We start from the raw sequence: 25,065 nt of genomic DNA, 5'->3' as shown, positions 1-25,065 counted from the left end.
CCCACCCCCTAATCCTTTGTCATCTCCATCCAGGAAAGGTCAGGTATCCTATGAGTATCAATAAAACATGGCATATGCCGGGCGTGGTGGCGCACGCCTTTAATCCCAGCACTCGGGAGGCAGAGGCAGGTGGATCTTTGTGAGTTCGAGGCCAGCCTGGGCTACCAAGTGAGCTCCAGGAAAGGCGCAAAGCTACACAGAGAAACCCTGTCTCGAAAAAACCAAAAAAAAAAAACATGGCATATCAAGTTGCAGTAAGACTAAGCACCTCCCTATGTATTAAGGCTGGGCAAGGGGACCCAGTATCAGCAGTAGGGCCCCCAAAGCCAGTAAAAGACTTGGAAACAGCCCCTGTTCCCACTGTTAGGAGTCCCCTAAGAGGACCACGCTACACAGCTGTAACATGTACGCAGAGTGCAGAGGAGGAGGAGAAAGGAGTGTAGGAGCTAAGGGGTCAGAGACACCATGGAAAGGCTCACACAGTCAGCTAACCTGGGCTCATAGGGGCTCGCAGAGACTGAATAGAGTCTTTATTTTATGCTGGGGTCCTCACTTGCCCTTTGACCTCCTCTCTTCCAGTGCTGCACATCTTTTTTTTTTTTTAAATTTTTTAATTTTTTTGGTTTTTTGAGACAGGATTTCTCTGTGTAGCTTTGCACCTTTCCTGGAACTCGCTCTGTAGCCCAGGTTGGCCTTGAACTCACAGAGATCCACCTGCCTCTGCCTCCCGAGTGCTGGGATTAAAGGCGTACCACCCTACCTGTGTTGCTCATCTTTAGTGGAGTATGTTTGTCCAACCCACAAAGTTCGAAAATACCATAAAGAAAGCTTTGGTTTACTTGTTTTCAAAACGAAGTATTAAATCAAATGAAATAATAGACACCTGTAATTCTGCATTTATTTAGCGCCCCCCCCCACCGTGTGTGTGTGTGTGTGTGTGTGTGTGTGTGTGTGTGTGTGTGTGTGTGTGTGTTTACATTTGAGGATAACTTGTATCAAGTGGTTTGTTTTCTCTTCTGCCACACAAGTTTTGAGGATAAAACTCAAGTCTTCCAGCTTGGCTGCAAGTACATTTATTTGCTGAGCTATCTCACAGGCCAGTGACACAAGTATTTCCAGCTACCTGGTAGGCTGAGGTATAAGGACTGCCTAAACTGAATAGTTGGAACTCAATCCAAGCAACTAGAAAAACTGTACATGTATTGGTTGTCTATTATAGCTGATGTGATGCTATTGCCCACTTTTATGGGTATTGGCTTTCATACTGTCCAAAGGATAGTTTGCCTCTATTCTCTCACGTAATTTTCCCAATCACAGACCTTGTGGCATAAAACACTTACTTTACAAAGATAAATAGAAACTTACTACATTCAGCTACCAGTTATAGAATTCTGATTATAAGGCTTGTGTCTTTGGGCCGACACTCATAATGGCCCATAACATCTGAAGTTCAGGGAAAGATCTCAGCAAATGAGTTCAGGTTGCTAATGTAACCTGAACACTTGGGAACCTTTTACCAAAGAAGGGGTGAAGAAGAGTCAAGGCTCAGACATGTACATTACCAGTGCACACCATAATTATTCATTATGTGAAACTATTTTTAATTTTTCCCTCTGAGATGAAGGGCCAGCCAATTCAGTTGGCTTAGGTAACTGGAAGCACTGAAAAATAGAAACTAACATATTGATAATATCTGAAATGTGTTTCAGCCAATGCTTTTCTACATTTTTCATTAGTCATATTTATATGGGAATAAGCTGTTGGGTTTGGGCAGCTCATCTTTCTTCTGTGCTTTTTAAAGGAATCAGCCTGTGGGAGGAATATTAGCTTCAGGGCAGGTCAAATGCAGTTTTAGATTTCTGCTGCATGCAAGAGGAGAGGGAAGTGATACAATTTCTCAGTAATCTGCTGAGAAACTGGAGTAATAAATCCTCAGTATTTAAATTAATTTTTAATCCTATAGAGTATATACATTCCTCTCTCTGTGTCTCTCTGTCTCTCTGTATGTGTGTGTATACACATGCACTTACTTTTCTCAAAGATTTCCATTGTTTTATGAGTTCAAATTACTGACCTGGACCACTTACTTCCAGCTTAAATAAAGCCTGAATCTAAATGCAGTAATAAGAGATTGTGCTTGCTATGCATTTTTTTTGTGTGTATACACATAATTTGCTGTAATTTTGTTATTTCACTCAGTAGCATCTTCAGCAAGCCGGAGGGTCACAGGACTACTGAGTTCTGAGTCAATATTGATGTCAACTTTTGATGCAATGTCCTAACACAGGAATAGCCTTGGAGTAGAAGTCTGAGAAATTTGGGACAGACAGTGTTGTCTTCTCCACATTGAGGCTTCAAAAACCAAAAGCAGGGCTTTGACTAGATATTCCCTACGGCCTTGGTAGCTGGTTGTATTCTTTGTTGTTGTTTTAAAGAACTTATGACTTACATGAACTTCTTGTTTCATTCATCTCTCTTGCAAAACTGAGCTGATGTCTGACAATGTGTGAAGAAATAGAAAGAGCCTGTTTCTAGTGATGGGAAAGACTGCTGGGGTGATTGTTCAAGACAGCCATGCCCTGGTGTCCACGAGCACACGAGACCAATCAAAGACTCCCTCTTGTTCTGTGTGATAAAGAAGTTTTTACAGACTGGATTTTAGGATAGGGTCTGTCTGTACAGAGTCTCGTGAAGTGGCAGTGAGGTGGTGATTGCTTCAAACTACTATTGTTTGTTATTACTAAAGATGATCCTGTAGTAACAGGGGCAGGAAAGGGACTCTCGTTCGCTTCTGTCTGCAGAATCCTGCAACTGTGCTTGACTTGGCGTTAGGTCAGTTTGATTAGTCCCACCTTCAGAGAAGGAAACCCTGCTTCTGCAAGATCTGACCTCATGCTCACACAAAGGAGAGCTGCGGCGCCCAGTCCAGTGGTGCCCGCTTGTCCCTCAGTCCGGGCTGCTTGCACTGTCTGCTCCTCTCAGTACCACCCTCTCTGCCTGAGCTACCATTTAGGGCTCCAGCACTCTGCCATTCATGGTGTACAGTGCATGTGCTAAAGTTTACTACCAGATGTTTTCTGGTGTTGTGACTTAATTAAATGTTGGATAATAACGAAGGCACACATTGGTAGAGGTGTGAGAACACTGTTTACACCTGACAGAATCATCTCACTGTTATGTCTGTCAAGGTACAAGAATGCAAACTGTTAAGTGCTAGACAGGGGTCCTTTCTACCATCTCATTCTTAAAATTCAGGCCAGACAATGCTAACCGAGTGAAATGGATTTTTTTAAAAGCTCAATTCAATTTCATTTTATGTGCATTGGTAAGAAGATGTCAGATCCCCTGGAACTGGAGTTACAGACAGTTGCAAGCTGCCATGTTGGTGCTGGGAATTGAATCTTCTCCTGGAAGAGCAGCCAGTGTTCTTGACCCCTTGAGCCATCTCTCCAGCCAGAAGAATTTTTTTAAATTGTGCTTTTCCTCCCTAAGTACTCATAAAGTGACCCAATTCCTTTTTTTCAAACAGTTCCTTGCTTTTGCTTCTTTAGATCCTAATGTCATCTGTAGAATACTTCAACTTATGAAAAATGAAATGAGGTGTGTAATACTTTAAAGTACAAACACTTTTGGGTTGCTGTCCCATGTCACCTTTTATTGTGTGTTTTGGTTATGTCTTGTCACTGTTATGAACCTGAAAGAAGTAGCTTAGGGGAGGAAGGATGTATTTGATCTCACAGTTTGATGGTTTGAAGGCATGGGTGAGTTCACAGTGGCTTGCAGATGCAATTGCCAGAAGAAGATGAGGCAGCTCCTTGAGTCTTAGTTGATTAGGAGACAGGAAGTTCAGGCTGGAACTGGGCTTGGCTATGATGCACTTCCTCCAGGTAGGCTGTAGGCTGGAGGAAATGTTAAAATATGAGCCCATGGGGACATTTCATATTCAAACATAATACCATGGTGTTTTTTATGGTGTTGAGAGCCTGCTGAGTTTGGTCTAATTCCAAATTTGTTTTCTGTCTTTGATTTTGAAATAATTTTGAACCATTAGGATTCACTGATGATCTAGGGTGGTACATTAGGTCAAATCTAGGATCCTTGTACATGCTAGGCAAGTGCTCTGATCTACACCTTCGGCTTTAAAGGTGATTTTAAAAAATTCTGATTTAGATTTCTAGGGCCCTTGTGTCCAATATAGTAGTTGCCAATGGCATCTGATTTTTTTAAATTTGAAATGAAATTCATCAGCAATAGAGTAAAAATTAAGGTCCTCAATTATCAGAGTCCCATTTCAAGTGTCTAGAGGCCACATACTTGGGATAGCCAGGGGGAGAAGTTGAGATACGCACCATTTTCCCCATTACAGAAAGTAGTAATGGTCAGTGATGATCAGATTCATTTTAATGATATGCTTTTAGTTATCTTTTTATTTGGCTTAGTTGTTATCTGGATGGATTTTTCACATTTGGGAGTCAGATCCTGTAGCTAGAAGGGGACCTGATATGCATACCATACTTTGGAAGCTCTGGAGCATGTACAGTTATGTTGGCCACTACCATTTTCTATTGCTTCTGAGCCTGTCTTCTAGGCAGTTACCGGTTTGTTGCGTGTATTCCCTAAACCCCTGTTTTGCTTGGTTGTGTCTTTGGCAAGTGGATCTGGTAAGCAGTAGCCTCGAGCTCACACTAATTCAGCAGAGGGTGCACACTCAGGGCGTCTTGAGTTACAGAATTGCTGTGTAAAGTCTCTTTGTAGTCAGGGCATGGTCCTATAGAAAATCACCCTTGAAAGCCATGGGGAACTCAGCTGCCTGTCTGGTGGCTGTCTGTCCAAGTTCCTTAAGGCAGAGAAGGGAGACAATGGCTCAGTGTTTTCTGGAAGCGTTATTGAATATATTTAGTCCCAAGTTTGGAATAATGTGTTTGACTAGTGGCTTTTTTTTTTTTCTTTTTGCAGTGAACACAGTTTCTTCGGTATGAAATTTAATCCTCATAGTATCTTTAGCATAAGTTTGAAGCTTGCCAGGTTCTTTTATCCGCTCCCAGGCTCTGGGTACATGTCCAAACGCCTATGATTCCTCAAAAAAAAAAAAAAAAAAAAAAAACCTCTGATCTGCATTGCTGATTTGTTCTCAGTAGTACCAAGTAGGAAGTAAGGGGATGTGTGTGCTGAAACACTGCAAGGAAATTGATGCTCCTCTAGATCTGGTGCCTCTGAGCCTAGTTGTCACTCCTCTGTCTGTCTGTCTGTCTGTCTGTCTCCCCCTTTTTTCCTCCCTCCCTCCTTCCCTCTTTTCCTCCCTGCCTCCCTTCCTCCTGTCCTTCCTTCCTTCTCCCTCCCTCCCTTCCTCCCTCCCTCCTTCCCTCTTTTCCTCCCTGCCTGTCCTTCCTCCCTCCCTCCCTCCCTCCCTCCCTCCCTCCCTCCCTCCCTCCCTTCCTCCCTACCTCCCTTCCTCCCTCCCTCCTTCCCTCTTTTCCTCCCTGCCTCCCTTCCTCTCTCCTGTCCTTCCTTCCTTCCTCCCTTCCTCCCTCCCTCCCTTTCTCCCTCCTTCCCTCCCTCCCTTCCTTCCTTCCTCTCTTCCTCTCTTTTCACTCCTCGCTGAACAAATAGAGCCATGGTTAACAGAAAATGACCAAGTATGTAGCTAGCTCCAAGGCATTAAAAGGCCATTGGTGACATTGTGAATCTGGAGGATGGTTCTGTTGTCCACTACTGCGGGTTATTTTTAAAAAGTGTTTTGTGAAAACAGAACGAAACATCAAACCAAGGCTTGGGAGAGCTCAGTGGGCGAAGGCCTCGCTGCACACGCCTAGTGACCCATCATGTCCCTGGACCCAGCAACCAACTGCCTGCAGCGGCTCTTCCATAGTCGTATTATCTTAGAGCAAAATGGGAGGCGAAGACAAGAGAATCTCCTGGAAGCTTAGAGTGTGCCAAGTGGGAGAAAGAAGACAGACTGCCCCCCAAAAGGGACAAGGGAGTGAACCAACTCCCAGAGGTTGTCCTGTGACTGCCACATGTGTACCCTCACAGTCAGGCATCCATAATCAAACACATTACACACACACACATACACACACACACACACACACACACACACACACACACACACACACACAATTTAAAAATAAAAAAAATCTTTCTTGGTTACAGCCATCTTAATTTAAAATTGTGCCTTATGTGTGTAGGTTTTAATATGAATTTAATTTTGTTTTGTTAGAGACTTGTGCAGGCTAGTCTGGAACTCACTATGTAGTACAGGCTAACCTCAAACTCATAATCTCCCTAACTCAGTCCCTGGAGTGCTGGGATTACAGGTCTGTTGGAGACAAGCCTTTTTGTTCTTTAACTGACTCGGGGCATGTGATAAACATGTCACCTCATAGAGCCTCAGCAGCCTTCCTTTGAGATCTATTTATGGAAGAGACGAAAGCAGCAGTTTGTGGGTGGGTGCATGCCTCCAGGGATGCAATCTTAGGCTCCTGTTTATCATCTTTCTGCATTTCTCTGAAGCCTGGACCAGAACTAGAAAGCTTTGGTACTCAATCAAAACGGGTGTCAGAGAGTCAGTCTGGCAGATGGACATCAGTGATATTTCCTAGCCTGGAAATTTTCACTCTTTAAATTCTAACCTTGCCTCCTGCCTCTGCCATTCTTACAGCTGCCTTTTCCAAATTTGGCAGATTGTTTAGGTTGCATTTGTTTTATAGGCCAGTGTGCTTTTAAAATAGTTTGGCAACTTTAGTTAGTACAGTTAGTTAATTAAAGAAGCTAGTTCTTCTCTCTTTGTGTAAGTGATTCCCTAAGACTTAAATAGCAACTGAGCTACTTTTCCCAAGGGAAGGGGCCCGGGGTTTATTGTTTTGCAAGACAGTACTTTTTAGAGTCATTTTTTTTTCTTTTGAGGCAGTTTCATATAGACCAGGCTAACCTCCACCTCACTATATACCCAAGGATGACCCTGAATTTCTAATTCTCTTGCCTCCATCTTAAGAGTGTGGGGATTACAGGTATGTACCACTGTGCTAGATATATGTAATGCTGGGGATTGAATCCAGAATTTCATGCATGCTGGCAAGCACCTTACCAAGTCCAAAGTGATACTTTTTTTTTTTAAAAAAAACTTGGATATTCAGAACTGAAGTGAAAAATGGGAGTGCCTTTGTTTATGTTTCAAAAAAGCAATTGACCCAATGTTAGGTAGAGATGCCTTCATATTAAGCTTTGTTTGATTAAGTAGATGGGAAGATCAGTGAATATTGACTGTTTGTTCTTAAAATAACACTGCTGAAGTTCTAGATACTTCTCTAACAGTGAATATACAGGAAGGAAGTAAAAACAAAACAGGAAGACAATGTAAAGTCCTTTGTTCTCAGTCCCTGCTTGGTATTGTGGATTGGGGAGAAAACAGTATGCATTTCTATTTTTATTTCACTTGATTTTCTAATCTTTCATATTTGGCCAGCTCCTTTCTGAGAACATATTGTACACATGTTCTGATGCTGTTTGAAGGCCCTCTGGGATGCAGGAGTTGATTGAAAGCTCTCAGTTCTACTGAAGTGGGTGGCCAGAGAGCTGGAGCGGAACAGCTGCCATCCACTCATTGAACTTTTGTCATTTATAAATTATTTTCCATGCCATCTGGAGCAAGAATGGTGCCATGGCTCAGAGAACTCTTGGTGGGGTGTGCTGATACTCAGTGCTTATGCGCTTGCTCATTACCGCTTTCAGCTGCAGTTGTAAAAATCTTTATTTGCCTAGTGACTTGAGGGTGTGAATATATGAGAGCGATTTCTCTAAGTCTGCTTTGAAAGATGCCACCTCCATCTCTCCCAACATCTCCCCCAACTCTCTCCTACCCAGTGACTACAACCTGCCCCTTCTTCTTTCCAGTGGAAAAAATACATCAAGCCCAGAGTCTCTATGAGGTTTCTTGTTTGATGACATAGTCAGAAATCCTTCTCACATGGCCCCCGAGCTGGTGTCTGAATATGATGTTGTCTTGGTAGGAAAAATTAAGCTTCTACTCTCCTCCCCCATTAAAAAAAAATAAATGAAATGATCCAGGCCATGAACTCAAGGTCTGAAATGCATTCCTATAACATTAAAGGGGAGAAAGCTGTGGGCGCGTCTGCTGCGCTGGTTGGGAGTTTCATTAATCTGAAGATTTGTGCTGGCAGCAGATGCCGTGCCTGGTGCTTCCTGTGCACACGGTACAGGCTGCAGCAATGCCACCAGCAGGAAGTGTCTAAGCTGCTCCCGTAGGTAGCCGCTGTCATACAGCAGCTCCTGGAAAAATACCACGAACCCTAGACGCCCCAGAAGGGCGAGTGTTGATTTAAGCTAGCTCCTCCCCACAGCCCCCTCGGTGGCAGCCTGTTTACCTCATGAGTTTTGCTTTGGTGCCCTTCACAGAAGCTGGGAAGCTGAAAGCCTGTGAGAAGAATCCGAAGTCAAGATGGGGAGATGTCTTAACACGAGAAGAGCCAACGATGACATGTGACACCGAGGGTGGTTTTTTTACAGACGTTCTGAAGCTGAGATGCCGTAAAGGAGAACTGTGGTGGCTGTGAAGTAGTTGGAGGGAAGGAGTCTTGACATAAAAGTCAAACCACGATGATCCCGTCTGAATGCCAGAGGGCATGCGCACTTTTACAAGCTTGGATATTATTGGCACAGGAAGCACAACATATGCTTAAATGTGGATTTCCCTTGCTATTTGGAGACCCCTTTCCGTTTTGTGCCGTTTTGGTAGGTTGCCACTCCCCTCCATTTGGTTGGCTTGGACAGAGTATCTCTTGCCTTGGATCTTACAGATCCAAGCCTGGTAGCACCTGGTCAGGGTGAGAACAAGAAAAAGACCACTCCTGAGGATTTCCCAGTCCTGGATGTATGGGCCCTCCATGATTCTCTCTCCTTCTGTAACACCAGACCCCAGGTTTTGCCCCGAGTACTTAGGAGAGAAAGAGAACATATAATGAATGCTAGAACTTCATCAAGAAGGCTGTCTTAGTTACATTTCTATTGCTGTGGTAAAATGCCATGACCAAGGCAACTTATAAAAAGAAGGCTCTTAATTTGACTTATAGCTTCAGAAGGTTAGAGTTCATGGTGGTGCCATGAAGGTATAGCTGAGTGCTTACATCTTGATCTACAACTGAGAGAGCGAGAAAGAATATGCCCACTGGCATTAGTAGGAGTCTTTTGAAACCTCATAGGCCACTCCCAGTGACATATCTTCCCTAACAAGGTAGTACCCTCCTAATCCTTCTCAAACAGTTCCACCAGCTGGGGACCAAGTAGTCAAATATGTGAGCCCGTGCAGATCATTCTCCTTCAAATCATCGGAAGAGATGAATAAAGAAGGGCTCTAGTGAGTTGGGAGCCGGGACAGTGTCACCATTTGTAATCCTTCAGGTCGGAACTATCTTTGGGATCCCCATATTGAATTCCAAACAAAGCTACATCTTTTACAGCTGCTTCCTTTGTGATCTGGGAGCCTGCAGCGACTCCCTGAGGGAAAACATGCAGGTGGTCATTCTAGTGACTGAGAACTTCCCCACAGTGCACCAGAGATTCTCACCGACTAGTGATTGACAACTTGGAATTCTGCATTTCAAGAGCTGCGGATCTGTTCCAGGGGTCAGAGGTTACATGGCCGGTTGTTGAGCACGGACTCTCAACATACATTTCCTAAACCATTTAGCCTTGTACTGTGATAATGGACCATTGGTGTGAGAAAGGACCTTAACTATCACATATGATGGGTGAGTCTCTTTACTCAGATGGCCTGTGACCAACTGGGGGAAAGGAGGGCGATCATTCTTTTTGTTCTGAATCTATAGTGCAGCTTGGTTCGACTAGACTGTCTCATAAATCATAGTGAGTTGTCTGTCTCAAGATATCGATGGACAAAATGATTCTTTATGGGCACCCTGGGCCCCTAACTGAAGTTACTTCTCAGATAATGCCTCCTGCTTCTTGTCAGTTTTCTTTTACCCTGTTACCTGTGTATCTGTAGTTTTTCCTGTACCAGGTTTCAGCTGAAATGTCAGAAGAGGCGAGGCTTGAGGTTAAATCACAGCTCTGCTGGTTTGGGACTTTGTCACATCCAATGAGTCATCTCTCTGCAGTAAGTCTCGGGCTCCTTTTATATATATAATTTATTTATTTATTTTTGTGAAGTGGGAAATAAAGGGCCAGCAAGATGGCTCAGCAGGACCAGGCATTTACTGCCAAGGTCAAGCCTCAGGATCTCCAGACCCCATGTGGTGGAAGGAGCCAAGTGACTTCCTCTGGCCTTCACAAGTGCACCATGGCACATGGACGCTCATATGTGTGTACACACACAACATCAACCCAAAAAATATATTTAAGGGAAATAAAATGTTCTCACATTTTTACTTTGTTGTGAAGATTCTTGTCTGAGCAGGCATATAGGGAAGGGGAATGGATTGCCATACAAACACTTGTTTTTGTTTGGCAATCTGCAATATAATAAATATTCATGCGTTGAGCAGAAGGATGGAGGACAAAACCCTGCCTCTGGGGACCTTCCCTAGGCTGGCACTGACTTAGATGGTGACAGCATCCTGGCTCACCTGTATTAGCCTAACATACTGCCCACACAGTCAGCACATGTCTTTACATCAGGAGCTTCCAGTTGTCAAGAGGGCCGTCGTCTGATTCCCCACTGAAGCCCAAATACATCATGTCCAGTGCAGTTCCTTCATCTGCCAGTTTGCTAGCCTTGTCCGAGGAGGAAATCAAGTTTGCTTTGTCCCTGGAGAACCAACACACTCTGGCAGGACTGACACTTGTTCTTCTATGTTGTCACAGCCCATTCTCTTAACACTCTTCCAAGATCTTGTCCCGGATCAACAGTCAAAAGACTGGTGTCATGTGGGCCCCCCTTTCTCTTTTTCTATCCTATTGTCTTGAAATAAGGGACTTTATTCTCCTCATCTTTAGTCTTCTGGTACCAACTCTGTTTCCCCGCCCCTGAGGATTTACAACAAAGGACACTCAGGAGCCATCACTTTCGGGTCCAGGTGGCATTCACCGTGTATTTTGGTCACTCTTCTCATTTTTGCTAATAATGCTGTAAACTCAGCATGAGTTGTGTTTGCCCTTATAATATCACCATGGCTAAAGTCTTCATGTTGAAAAAGCCATAAAAATGTGTTCTGGTATGTGATCAATGCATTAAAAATACAGTGTTGCTTTCAGCCCCCATATGAAAACAAAACCAACATTATAAAAAAGCAGTATGCTATTAAAGGTATAGTGGTAGTTTATTTTATGGCTGACAAAATTAGGATTCATTGTTGAAAAGTCTAGATTTAAAGAGATATTTGGGGGCTGGAGATGTAACTCAGTTTGTAGAATGCTGGTGTAGAATGTGCAAAGCCTTGGGTTTTGTCACGAGAATCTCATAAATCAGGCATGGAGGTGCACATATACAGTCCCATCACTTCAGAAGTGTGGTAGCAAGGTAAGGGGTTCAGGGTCATCTCTAGCTACATACTGAGTCCAAGGCCAGCATCTATGTGCGAGCTTGGAGACAGACAGACACAGACACACACACAGACACACACACACACACACACACACACACACACACACACACACACACAGGGGCTGGGGATTAGAAATGAAATTGATTCAGCATCTATGTGCGAGCTTGGAGACAGACAAAAACACAGACACAGACACACACACACACACACACACACACACACACACACACACACACACAGGGGCTTGGGGATTAGAAATGAACTTAGTTTGGTATTTAAAAGCCTTAAGTCCATTTGAGGCCAGCCTGGCCTACATAGCGAGTTCTAGGCTAGCTAGAGTTACAAAATGCAATCCTGTCAAAAACAAAAACAAACAAAAATAACCAAAATAGGCCAAGACCATTACATGGAGTTTTTACTTTGTGTAGTTCAATGTTAACATGAACAAAAGAGCCTAATTTAAAATTATTTCCTAATTCTTTATTCTAGATAGCAGTACAGATGTCTATTTAGTAAACATGGTATTTTTGCCTTATGTCAAATGTTTGACATGTTTAATCTAATATAATACAATTACTGGGTAAGGTAGGGTTTGCCATGAGAATACCGAGCCTTAGGCAGCTTCTGTGAACGATAGAAAGACTGAGCAGGACTTGAATTTAGATCTCCTGGTGCAGACTCTAGGCGCTTATCATTCCATCCCAGTGTGATTTAGAGTGCTGTTAGATGTTTGGCTTTTAAATCTTTACTTCCTGGTATCCAGATGACTGTGCGGAATGACCCCTGACTTGCGCCCTGGTGATGGGGATCACTTTAATAAGGCTGTGTATGATTATTAGCTGATTGCTGTGTTGTAATCCTTTACACACTTCAGATTAAAAGAAATTTCCCAGTGAAACAACGAGCTGCCTTTCGTCATTGCTGGAAGACTTTGCCATGATTGTTGGAAATGGTTGATGCCTTTTTCACCCTGAATACTTAGCACTCAACGCCAAGTGGCTCCCGCTGCTAAGGATGGCGCACCTGAAGGAAAGCCATTCTTCTCTGTCATTTTGTCAGGAACTGGTCATAAAGATGGGTTAATTCCTCCAGGCCAACTCTAAAACTTAGTTTTATGAAAATAAAAATTGCGGTAATAATATTTCATGGACTGTAATAACAGAAGGCTTTGCCCCTCTTTCCTGTAGTAAGGGTTAATTTCTGGAGGTGTGAGCATGTGAGGGCAGTGGTAGGGTGTTTGCTTGCATGCAGTAGACCATGTCTTCCATCGGCAGCATCACATACAGAATAGAAGGAAAAGAAAAACATCTTTCCAGGACAAAGAGCTTCAAGCTACTTTCTTCTTTTCATTACAGTGTGGATCCCAATGCCAGATGCCATAAAATGCCTTAGGTAGAGTGTGCTCTGTTTCCCAAGGCTTGGCTTGGCATTTAAACCATTTTAATAGGGAACTGTATAAGAAAATCCAATATAATACCTAAAAAAGGTACAGCTGCAGACCTGGTGGATGAGGTTGCTTGGTGGCTTGAGTTTAGAATTTTTGTAAGAAAGTCAGAAAGCATTTTTGCCTGCTAGAAACAGGGTTTCAATGTGTAGACCAAGCTAGCCTTGAACTCTCGGTGATCTTCCTGCTTCAGCTTCTTGAGTGCTGGGGTTACAGCCATGAGCCACTGTGCCTTGCTCCAGAACATCTTTGGAAAGGGAAATTTTTACAAACATAGGCTTGTCAAAGCAGTGTTTGTACCAGTAGGAACACAATCAAGCCAGTGTATTGTCTGCTCCTATCTTGCCATAGCCTGTTGCCAGCAGGCAGTAGTAGATCTAGGGCTGGATCCATGGAGTCGTCGCTGAAGAGGTGACTACTAACTGCTGAATACTTGTGATGACTGTGGCTGAAACAACACTTACAGAAATACACTTTCAGAGTTTAAGAGTTAGACCTGTAATGTCCTCTCTTACTGAGCTGTTTGGTGCCAAGTATTTGTGAAAATTTATGTTTCTTTAGTGCATGTTTATCCCCAAGCTGAAAAATTTTAAACCATTTTTAGTCTCTTCCTTCAAGGATATTGCTTGGCTTTTTGATTTACACAAATTATATTATGTAGGTCAAATCCTTGACTAGAAACTCATCTAAATAAGGTTTACCTCGGAATCCTGTGTTTAAATAGCACTGGAAAGAAATGTGCTTAGCTCGATGGTTTTTCCCTAAAGTACGATAGTCAGTGCTAAGTATTTATTTTGTTTGAGTTTTTCAATACTTTTAGGTTATAGCCCATTTTAGGAATAGAAAAGTGGAGCTTTAATGCTCATTTCTCCTGTGATGTATTGGGAAATGTTTGGGCGGAAATGTTTATATTTTTATTGTACATAACTTGTAACATAATAAATCTTGTGTCTAGACAGCCTCTTTTGCTGGTCATTTCTTTTTACAGATGTGAACTCTCAGTGCTGTTCAGTTCCTGACAGTATAAGTGTTAAATTTCTGCTTTGCTAATCTTTGCTAGCTCCCATCACTTGATTTCCAAAGGTAAAGTAAATGATTAGCATTTGTTTAAAAAATGGTGTGACTCTTAACATAGGAGTATATTTATTTCATTGTCCTTTAGTCAATACTTGGGGTGAAAAGAATACTCATGCCCCTAAAAATAAATTGCTTATTCATTTTCCCATGAGAAGTAATCTAACCTTCACCTAATTAAAAACATTTTTTTTTCAGTTTGTCTTTCCTCACTCAGGCACTAACACAAATGACTGATATTTTGAATCAACTTGGCCACCATGAATGTAGCTGGGCTAAATTATGCCATTATCAACTTTATTATTTTTAATTCCAAATGTAAAACCATATGCTGAGCCATTAACCGGGTCTTTATAATTTAAAAGGAATTGAAATCATGCACAGTGTTTTCTCTGACAATAGCAGAATTAAATTAGAAGTTAATAATGGAAAGCCATGAAGAAAATCCCTAACATTTTGAAATTAAACAACACACTTCCAGATAACCCGTAGGTCAAAGAAGACACCAAAAGGGAAATTAGAATGCATTTTGAAATAATGATAATGTACATCCAATATATCAAAATCTGTAGGAGCTAAAGCTCAGGCTGTCCTTGAGAAGGAAATTTATTGTTTTCAATGACTTTTGTTAGGGATTAAAGTAAGATTTTTCACACCATGCAAATACATTTGATAATATTATCAACTGATGTAACAAGTCTGGGTGTATTGACTAATACACACCTGTTATCCCAGCATTTGGGAGGCTGAGACAGGAAGAATGCTAAGAGTTCAAGACTAACCTGGGCCAGGAAGGGAGTTTTAGGCCAGCATGAGGAATAATGTGAGACCACGTTTCAAAACAGACAAAAGGAAAAGAAATGCAAGGTAAGAATCAGATGTGGGATTGTTCCTCAGAGCTGAGCACTGATCTGAGTGGAGTCACAGAGATAATGTGACTGTGTATTTTTTTTAAATTGATGTGTTCTATTGATGAAAATTCTGGATTAAATTGTGATTTTCTAAAATTCCTGTATGCGAGTCTCAAATACTAGCACATCACAGTATGAATGTGGTTAAGTTATCACGGAAACTTTAAGGAAATTAAGTTGCCAGGAAGTCCTATTCCAACATGATAAGTGCCCTTCCAAGGAGAGAAGGGCTGAGGGCTTTGAGAATAGAGTGATAACCTTGGGAAGAGGCAGTTAGGAAATGGCTGTGTACAAAGCAGTGAGCCCTTGGAGGAGGAAGCTAACACTGTGTATACCATGACCCCAGATGTCCAGCCTTCTGAGCTGTGAAACCACACAGTTCTGTTTATCAAGGCTACCTAGGGTGGGCTTTTTTCTTATTGCAACCTGTTCTGGTTAGTATTTTGTCAATGTCACAGGCTAGAGTCATTTGGGAAGATGAAGCCTCCACTGTGAAAATGATTCTAGCATACTGGCTTATGGGCAAGCAAGTTGGGGTTGGGGGCATGTTCTTGATTAATGGTTGATGTGGGCCCAGCTCACTGTGGGTGGTACCACCACTGGGCAGGTGGTCCTGAGCTGCAGGCTCAAGCAAGCTATGGGGACGAAACTAGTAATGCTCTTCTGTAGTCTCCACATCAGTTCCTGTCTCTAGGTTCCTGCCTTGAGTTCCTGCCCTTACCTCCATGGGTAATAATAGATCGTGACCTGAGATTTGTAAGTAAAAGAAACCCTTTTTTCTCTGTGTTGCTTTGGTCATGGTGTTTTGCCATGACAACAGCAACCTAACTATAACACAGCCCCAGCAAACTATACAATTTGAATCAACTTCTATGAATGTAGCTATGCTTAATTATGCTGCTAGACACTTTTATTATTTTAATTCTGAAAGTTTAGACTGTATGATGAGACACTAACCCAGTTTCTATGATCCAATAGGCATTAAAATCATGCAAAACTGTAATTATACATATATGCGTGTGTGTCCAGGTGTTCCCCAAGACAGCCAGTCACCTCCTACGAGGCAGGATCTCTCATTAGCCTTCATTCACCTGGTCGGCTCCTCTGCCTATCTCTACCTCCCCAGTAGTGGGATTACAAGCATTTCCCACCATACTCAGTTTTTCCTTTAACTTGTATTTTCTAACATGGCTGCTGTGAATTGAACTGAGAGTCAAACTCAGTGTGTTGAAAGCTCCTGATATATCAACTGATCCATTTCCCAAGCCCTGAAAAGTTTTTTTAGTTTATTGTTTTTATGTGTATGGTGTTTTTGCCTGCATATATGTCTGTGCACTGCATGTATACCTGGTGCCTGCAGATGATTGGGAGCCTTCGTGTGGGTCTTGGGAATCAACCCCCCCCACACACACACACACATACACACCACACCTGTCCTCTTCAAGGGCAATCAGTGTGCTTAACTTTGGAGGCATCTCTTCAGTCCCCCAAAAAAGCATTTTAAAAGAAAAATTTTCATTCTTAGTTGTGTCATGAGTGATGATGATTTTTGTATTTAATATTTTATAAGTTAGTTTCAAATGAATAAATGGCTAATGTCATAGTGAGCCTTCCTGTGTCAAAGCATGTTGATGACATTTTTAGGATTCTAGCTTTAATGTTTAAACACACAGGAGTGGCTGTGTGTAAATATTTAAAATGTGATAGGCAATGCTATTACTTCTGCTAATATTCTATGCCTCATTGTTGTGAAGTTTAAAGAAAAACCTGGGTAACTTTGTGTCTCCTGTGCCTGGCACAATAGTGTGAGCTGCTAACTGTTGCCGGTGCTGTCGTTTATTATGATCATGTTGTTGCAGTTGGGTTTTCTTTTCTTTCTTTTTTTCAGGTTTTCTTGAAAGGTACAGAGTTGCAGAATCAATCTTATACTGCAGATGTCCAGAAACAGGGGGAATTCAAATTGGTTGAGAATATGGCTGTTTCCCGTTGGCATGAGGTTAAAACATTTTGAGAGCAATTGCGAGCATCCTCCTAGGGCCAGATTTACCTCTACTGTGCCTCCAGCTCCAGTGCAGTTTTCTGCCTTTGGGGACTGGGCAGCAGCAGTGACAGATAATAGGAGACGAATTTGTGATTTCAGGGAATCCTCTGCTTTTAATACCGCATGTGGGCTTTCCCCCAGAGGCAGACAGAAAAAGAATAGGGATGAGTTACTACTTTGGAGTCAAGCTTTTGACATGACTTGATTTGGGGCCCTGTGTGTCACATAAACCTTGTGTGTGAACATGTGCATGGATGTTTGTCTATGTACACTGACTTGGAGCATATGTAAGTATTTATTTGCTTTGAGGATGGCATTCATAACGAAATTGCTACCGTATGAGAAATGAAAACTATGCTACTCACTGAGCAGTTTTAATTAGGCAATCTCTTAGAAAACTCTGCCTCTAAAGAAACCTCATTTAAACTCTCCTTCCGTGGTTTACCTCACGCCCCTCCTCCCCCTGCCCTGTCAAATTGCCTGGCTTCTCCTGCCTCCCTTTCTGTCTCTCCTTTTCTCTTTCCCCATTTTCCCATAGTACCTGGGATTTTATAATTAGAAACTTGCTTGTTGGATAAAAGATTCTGTGGGTTTGCCCAGGAGTAGCTGTTGAATGTTCATGGAAAAGATGTGACTCCATGGGAGGGATGGGAATACTGTATGCTTTCTGCTGCTGGTAGCTGGGCTCACAGAAGGGGCTGGAAGCATGTGTTTAGAGCATGGCCTGGGCACTGGCGGTTCTCACTGTAGAACATAAAACCACTTGTCTACTAGAACATGTTAGCTTCTTGTTTTCAAACACATTCTCAATTGTTGCAATGATAATTTCATAATAATGTCCATACCATGAGATTTCAGCTCTTGTACTTGTTCAGAGGTCTGCTTAACTCCATGTCACAGTCTTTGTTTCTGGCTAATGATTGCCTTGTGAATGAGTGTCTTTTTTTTGGTTTTTCGAGACAGGGTTTCTCTGTGTAGCTTTGCGCCTTTCCTGGTACTCACTTTGTAGACCAGGCTGGCCTCAAACTCACAGAGATCTGCCTGCCTCCGAGTGCTGGGGTTAAAGGCGTGCGCCGCCACTACCACCTGGCTGAATGAGTGTCTTAATCATCATTTTCTGATATGTGTACGAGCTGGCCCCGAGTCCATGCTCTACTCACCTGTCCCACTCGGGTAGTATTATTAAGTTGAGTCGCAAAGTTTATTTAGTTCACAGTTCTGGGAAGTTCAAAAGCATAAAATTGGCCGTGGTGAGGGCCTCATGATGGATGGTGTCATGGTGATATGCAGGAGAGACTTTTTGGAGAGACAGAAGTCAGAGAGTGACAGACAGGTTCTGCTCTAGTGGCCTCCCACTTGACCCCACATATTAAGGTATTGCCACCTCTTACACATGCTCTTGACACACAGACCCTTGGGGACACACAGCCAGTCAGTATGTAAACCATAGTAATGAGTAAACCTTAGTAGTTTATTAAAGTTTAGGAAATAAACTAAACTGTGGTGGTCTGGTTGTGGCATAGAATGTCCAGTCACAGTGAAGGCTGTAATGGGAGGTCCTGGAGGAGGGATGGACAGAAGGAAACCAAGATGAAAGAATCGGGTGCTTAAGGAACAAGATACGGGTTCCTGTAGATGGCTGGGATAAATAAAGGGGTCTAGAAAATGATTTCAGAAGTGCCACCCTTAGCCTACTTTAAACAATCCACTTCATAAAGTGGCCTATACAGCTTGCTCTTAGAGTAGGTTATGAACCAGTGGAAGAACCATCCAGAAAGATTTAATGTCTTTTCTCTGCATTACTTTAAAACAAATGCATTTATAAAGTGATTCATTACAAAAATTGGGGTCAATGACCTGGACAAGGCAAGATGAAGTGGGATCAGTCCCATTCATTCAGCCACTGGAGAGTCCACAGGCCACCCGTGGGCCTGTGCTAGCAAGTGGAGTGAACAGGGTTAGTACCTAGGAAAGCTAGACAAATAGACAGAGAGTGATCCTTCACTCCACAGATACAAAGATGAGTACCCCAGACTAATGCCAAATTCATGTGCTGAAATGGCAAGGTAGTACTGTGTGTGTGTGTGTGTGTGTGTGTGTGTGTGTGTGTGTGTGTGTGTGCGCGCGCGTGTGTGTGCTCTCGCACGCGGTGCAGCACAGGCCCATGTGGAGATCATAGGACAACTTGTGGGAGTTACTTCTCTTCCACAGTGTGGGTACTGGGGATCTGTCAAGCTTGGCAACAAGGGCCTTTGCCAATTTAACCATCTTGCCTGCTTGAACTGTTTATTTTTGTATCCAAAGAGCCAGCTTTGTGTCAAATTCATATTAAGGGACTAATGTCCCCAAGTTTCTTCTATGGTCAACACATATATACAGGAAAAGAACTTAAACTAAATGCCCTGAAGATCTCTTTTAGTTTAATGGAAGACAAAATTGCTAAGGCCTTTAAAAATAAACATAGGTTGAAAAGTTGACATATTGGTGGTTATCCTTGTGTAGAAAAAAAACAATGATAATATGCAAGGAAAAACATTTCTATATGCTAGGTAAAACCTTCCCTGTACAACTCAGCCATTTTCATGATAGTTAGAATGCATTATCAGACCAAAATAAAATTTGAGAATCTCATTTTCTTTATAAAATAATAGAATACACTCAAAATTTTATTGAATATAAAGTTGCTGTGTTTCTATATGTGACTGTGTGCATGCACATTTTATTACATATATGGGAGCATGTATTTTACATGTTATGCAGATAGTAAGAGCCCCTTCAGAATGTGATGTACCATGAAACTATTTATACACACCCGTTTTTTTCCCACTGCTGTGGCAGGAGAACACACAATGGGAACTTGGGCCCGTGTCTTCACCGAGGAAGGGCCAAGGCTCCCTTGGACAGCAGTGATGTGAGCACACGGACTGGAAGCTGGATTTGGTTGGCAGTTCATGGACTGGAAGCTGGATTCCGTTGGCAGTTCGCACTCTGTCACTTCCATTTTACGTGATCACCAGTCAGCAAAATCTCCACCCTTCCTGAAGGAGCAAGGCAGACACGTGAGGGTGGGTTGGCTTGTTATCCTCCACTGTGATTAACGGCGCCGATCTCGACTGCGTGGGATTAACTGCCACCAGATTAACTCTGCCAAGTGAAAATGATGAAAGAAGGGGTATTTCAGAAGAGGCACAAAAAGTGCAAGAAAGGGGAGAATCATAAAGTATGAATCATAAAGATCAAGAAAGAGACTGGGATGGAAGGACACACAAGAATGGATGGTAGAAAGCAGGACTGAGTTTCAGACCTTTCCTTACATGACACCCTTTGTTCAATTAATTTACATTTATTTGACAATGAAATAACTTTTTGAATGTACTATTTTAAGAGAGGTTTTTTTAACGTGTAATAAGAAAGTATTTTCCATCTTTTCTTGTACAGCATGAACTAAGGATTTTAAAACTTGGTTTTATCCCATGTTCCTTCTTTCTTTTTGGACTTGGGAAGTAGAGAAAGACATAATGTGTTTCATGTTCAAAGTGATTCTTGGTAGAGTGACCTCTGTAGGACAGTGCTGAAGTGCCCATAGGTTTAAATCTGGAGAACCTACGCAAGGAAGTGACAATGTCACACCTGCCCATGACTCCACAGATATGTCAATATGAAAATCAAAAATTAGATTGTCTCCCGGATTTCCCAGCAATCATTATTGCTTGTCTAGAGCCGTCATTTCATTTCCCTGCAGGAGACAGATGGGATCCAGTGCCTGCTAGTATTTACTCCAAATGAACTCACCCATCAAGCCTTCCCAGTTCCCTTTTCAATGGGAAATCCATGCAATGCCACAAAGCAGCATTAAAGAGAGAGAGCAGTGGAGGCTGTGGTCTTTTGGTATTGCAGCCGCAGGGTTCGAGATAAACCTTTTACTTAGATCACAGAGATACAACAGCATTAATAAGGACCCAGGGCTTCCTGCTCTCCCTACAATCCGGAAAGAACTTCCTGGGTATTATGTGCCAACTTTCCACCATCCCAGTGGAATAACTATTACTTTATCCCCGCCTGTCAAGTGAGGAGACTTAGCTCTGGAGAAGGCATTGGCTAGAAGAAGGCACACCCCTCATAAGAAGCAGAGCCAGCATTTGAGCCTAGGAAACTTGTTCAGGAGTTTTCATCAGTTTCTTCAAGTGTTTGGCAAGAACAAATTTGAATGCTCCTGCATCTGTACCACTAAATGATAATTCTAGTTATAGGATCATGCGGCAAACGGCTTTTATACTGTCTTGGCCATTGCACAGTAGATGCATATTGATGGCGCTTTTCCTGTGGAAAATCTAGTCTTTGGCATGTGAACCATCTACTATGAACACTGCAGTGTGTATCACACAGTCGTCCCAATTCTGAGTATCCTTTTTTTTTCATGTCATTCTGGTAATTTTATCCTGCATTCTATTCAGGTATCAGATCTAAGCTGTTTGTTAGATATCATGCTGGTAAATTGTTTCATAGTCTATCTAGGTATATAGTCTATTTACTTTCAGGTCTAGAATTCTGTTTAGATGTATATATTTGCAGACACTATGATTTTTCACCAGTATTGAATGCTGCAAGGTCTGAACTTGTTTCCTCCATAGGGAGCTAGTCCATACAGTGGCTGCCATGATTTGCTTTATTTTTTTTTATATTTTTTTGACCATTAGTTTTTTTTGCCTGCATGTATGTCTGTGTGAGGGTGTTAGGTCCCCTGGAACTGGAGTTACAGACAGCTGCCATGTGAGTGCTGGGAATTGAACCCAGGTCCTCTGGAAGAGCAGTCAGTACTGTTAACTGCTGAGCCATCTTTCCAGCCCTACTGGATGCTTCTTAAAGGACAAGAACCATATGAATATGCTGGAGGGTGAATAAAATGAGTCTTGTGCCTGTACTCACAAAAACACCTCTGATTGCAGTGGTCGGCCTACAGTAGGCTTGAACTCTGTGATTGCACAGCATGGAAATACAGGACTCCTGTTTCTTTGAACGGACTGAGCATGTCACCTACTCAATTCATCTATGTGTCCTTATTATGAAAGGGATCCATTTGAAGGTTCAATTTAGAGATCTGAGTTAATCAAGATCTTTAGATTCCAAAGTAGGTCTGATGATTTTTCAAGAAAATCAAAGTGTGGCCAGTTCTCTAGTCATTGTAATTGTCAGCTTCTAATTTCACACTGAAAAATCAAGGGAGGCCTTCCCACAGCCTTTGGGTAGCTACAGCACAGACCTTCTAATTCATCTACATGTAAATGTGGAGTGTCTGTTATGCTGGAGCAAAAGGCTGAGTTTTAGATACTGTACCCAAACTAAGTTATTAGAGAATCTTCTCAGCCAAGCCCTCGCTCGGTTCACTGTTAGCTAGGGGAACAGATTTATAGACTTCCGTCAGGGCTTCTTAATGGGTTTTTTTTTTTTCTGTCTTTTTCTGTGTGAGAGATTCCTATGTGACCCCCTTGTATATAGGAATATATAATAGATGTACAGTGGAAGGGTCTGCCTTGACCTGTGATCAGTGTTACTAATGTACAAATGAAACATACACTGATAAGAGATCACAAAGAAATTTATCTTTAAACAGTTCTTTGTCGTATATACAACTTTACCATTTATTAAAGATAAAAGCAATTTTCATCTAATGAGATGGCTATGTTTGTTTAGTTTTGTATAAAAACTTAAATTTTGGGGCTGGAGAGATGGATCAATGCTCAAGTAATATCACTTAATGCTCTTCTAGAAGACCTGTGTTCAAATCCCAGCACCCAAGTGGTGACTCGCAACCATCTGTGACTTCAGTTCCGCTGTTTTCTGTCTTCTGTGGTACATAGACATATATGCAGATAAAACACCCATACACATCATCATCATCGTCATCATCATAATAATAAATATTAAAAAAAGAATTAAATTTTGGCCGAGCATTTGATCCTGTGTGGTGAGCATCTTCAATATTTTCCTGAGTTTATTGATACTTAATTTTGTATTTATCAATACCAAATACTTCTCATATAAATATGTAATGCTAATTTCACAAATTGTTGGAAATTCCATTATACAAATTCAGAAGTCATGGAACTTGTTAGTCACTCAGACACCAATTTTAAAAAAGGCTTATTTTGTATTTAATTCTGTGTATATGTGTGTGGCTGTGTAGGTGAGTTCAGTGCCCTTTGATATTAAAGGCATTGCTTGCCCTGGAGCTGGAGTTATAGGCAGTTGTGAGCTGCCTGATGAGTGTACTGGGAATTGAACTTGAGTCCTCTGGGAGAGCAGTGTGCACTCTTAGATCAGCTATTACTCCTAACCCTCAAACAACAATCTTTAAAATCAAACATTCTAGCCTTATCAAACCCAAAGAGGTACTAATTTGGCATGTGTTTTATATGCTGAGAAATGATAGTAGGAAGATATTGAAAGTCTTTTTTCAAAAAAATAATTAAACCAATTTGTTCCTATAAGACTAGGAAATTTTGTATGTACAGTAAAAAACACTGCAGTTCATAACTGTCAACTCTTTGGAATCTGGACTGAGGTGTTTCAAGTAGCTTTTGTTTGTGGTGTGCAGAATGGAGAGTGGACCTTTGTGTGTTCAGAGCTGAGACTGCAGTGAAGCCATGTGATGCACCGTATTACTAAAAACAACTTGGATTGGCCATGTATATGATTCTGAGTTCATTTCTTGTTGTTACATGTTCAGAAAACTTACTGTTCCCAGACTTTTCATGACCCTCACATTAATTATGTGATCCCATCTGAGGTCACAGCCCATAGTTTAAAGAAGTTGTTACTTAACAGACAGGCAGGCACTGGGTGAGTCCCTGCTCAAGAGGTTTTGTTTGCCTTTTATTTTTTAAATTTTTTGTGCTTACACCAAGCATAGGGAAGAGGTTTCTCCCAGGAATGAGGATGACCTGCAAACAGATGCATCACCACAAAATTTCGTCATAGACAGAGAGAGTTCTACCTTCAGTCAGGCTCACACTTCCTATATACAGCAGCACCTCCCAGCATTCCTTGCACATGGGGATGGAGACAGAAGGGAATGGATTTTAGACTGGAACTACGGGTGGAGTCTTGTGACCCTTCCTGCACTCTTGCTACCATGGTTTTATGTGGAGTGCATATTCAAGGGAAAGAAAAGATGATTTATGTGAATGTTTCACAGGAAGGCGGGGTTTTATTTCAATGCTGAGGGATGAAACTGAATAAAATGGTTAAGGGTAGACATTCAAGAATGAGAGAAGTACAGGAAATGATGGAATGCATGTTATTTAAACAGACAAGGTGAGCTTGACTAGAGGCAAGATTTTCTGGATAAGGAATACTATAATATAAAAATCTACAGTGTACAAGAAACTGAATGGTGAATGTATGTTTTTTAATATCATTAAGCAAAATTTGGAGTGAGGTTGTTAATTTTTTTTTCATTCTTTGAGATAGAGTTTCTTGTAGACCAGACTGGCCTTGAAGTCACTGTTTAACTAAAGATGACCTTGAGCTTTTGATCCTCCAACCTCTCTCTCCAGAGTGCTGGGATTACAGGCATTGACCACCATGCCCCATTTTTTTTTTTTTTTTTTTTTTTTTTTTTTTTTTTTTTTTTTTTTTTTTGCTGTGCTTTGGATCAGAGCTCAGGGCTTGATAAGTGCTGGTCAAGCATTCTGCCAACTGAGGCACATTCCCAGCTAAGACCGTTAGATCATTGTTTTCATTGTCACTGTTTTTAATTTAAATACAATTATTTCTGATGTTTTTATGGGAGCTTTGCTTGCATGTATGTGTACCACATTCATGGTGCTAGTTCCTGTCATCTGTATCATTGCAACATGGAATTTTTCCATCCCAGCGTACACATGAACAGCTCCCAGGGTGCTAGCTTTCTCTGTGCTGGTGATTGGAGAGTTTAGGCTCACACTGTGCTGTGCAGGGGAGGCAGGAAGCAACAGACAGCAAGAGGAAGAAAGTATGGCTTAGGGGATGTTTTCCATTACTTTATCTGCCTCCAGCTTTGTATCCCCACAGGTCTAGGTCTGCAGCCCTAAAATA

General features: G+C 41.9%; 1 protein-coding gene across 3 annotated transcripts in view; it reads left to right on the top strand.

Annotated features, from left to right (window-relative positions):
• Positions 1-25,065, top strand: part of LOC107399584 (uncharacterized) — a 330,418-nt gene that overhangs the window by 290,983 nt on the left and 14,370 nt on the right. For 2 of the 3 annotated variants that reach the window (XR_013051531.1, XR_001576284.3), the window contains one exon: positions 8,416-15,891. The exons of the other annotated variant lie outside the window; for it this stretch is intronic. The gene's annotated coding sequence lies outside the window, so the exon portion shown is untranslated. Of the gene's footprint in view, positions 1-8,415; positions 15,892-25,065 lie in introns of those variants that run through there. 3 annotated transcript variants of the gene reach the window in all.

This window comes from Peromyscus maniculatus, chromosome 5 (assembly GCF_049852395.1).
Source record: "Peromyscus maniculatus bairdii isolate BWxNUB_F1_BW_parent chromosome 5, HU_Pman_BW_mat_3.1, whole genome shotgun sequence".
Taxonomy (NCBI): domain Eukaryota; kingdom Metazoa; phylum Chordata; class Mammalia; order Rodentia; family Cricetidae; genus Peromyscus; species Peromyscus maniculatus.
The sequence above is the reverse complement of the archived record's forward strand: the minus strand, read 5'-3'. Positions and strand labels throughout refer to the sequence as shown.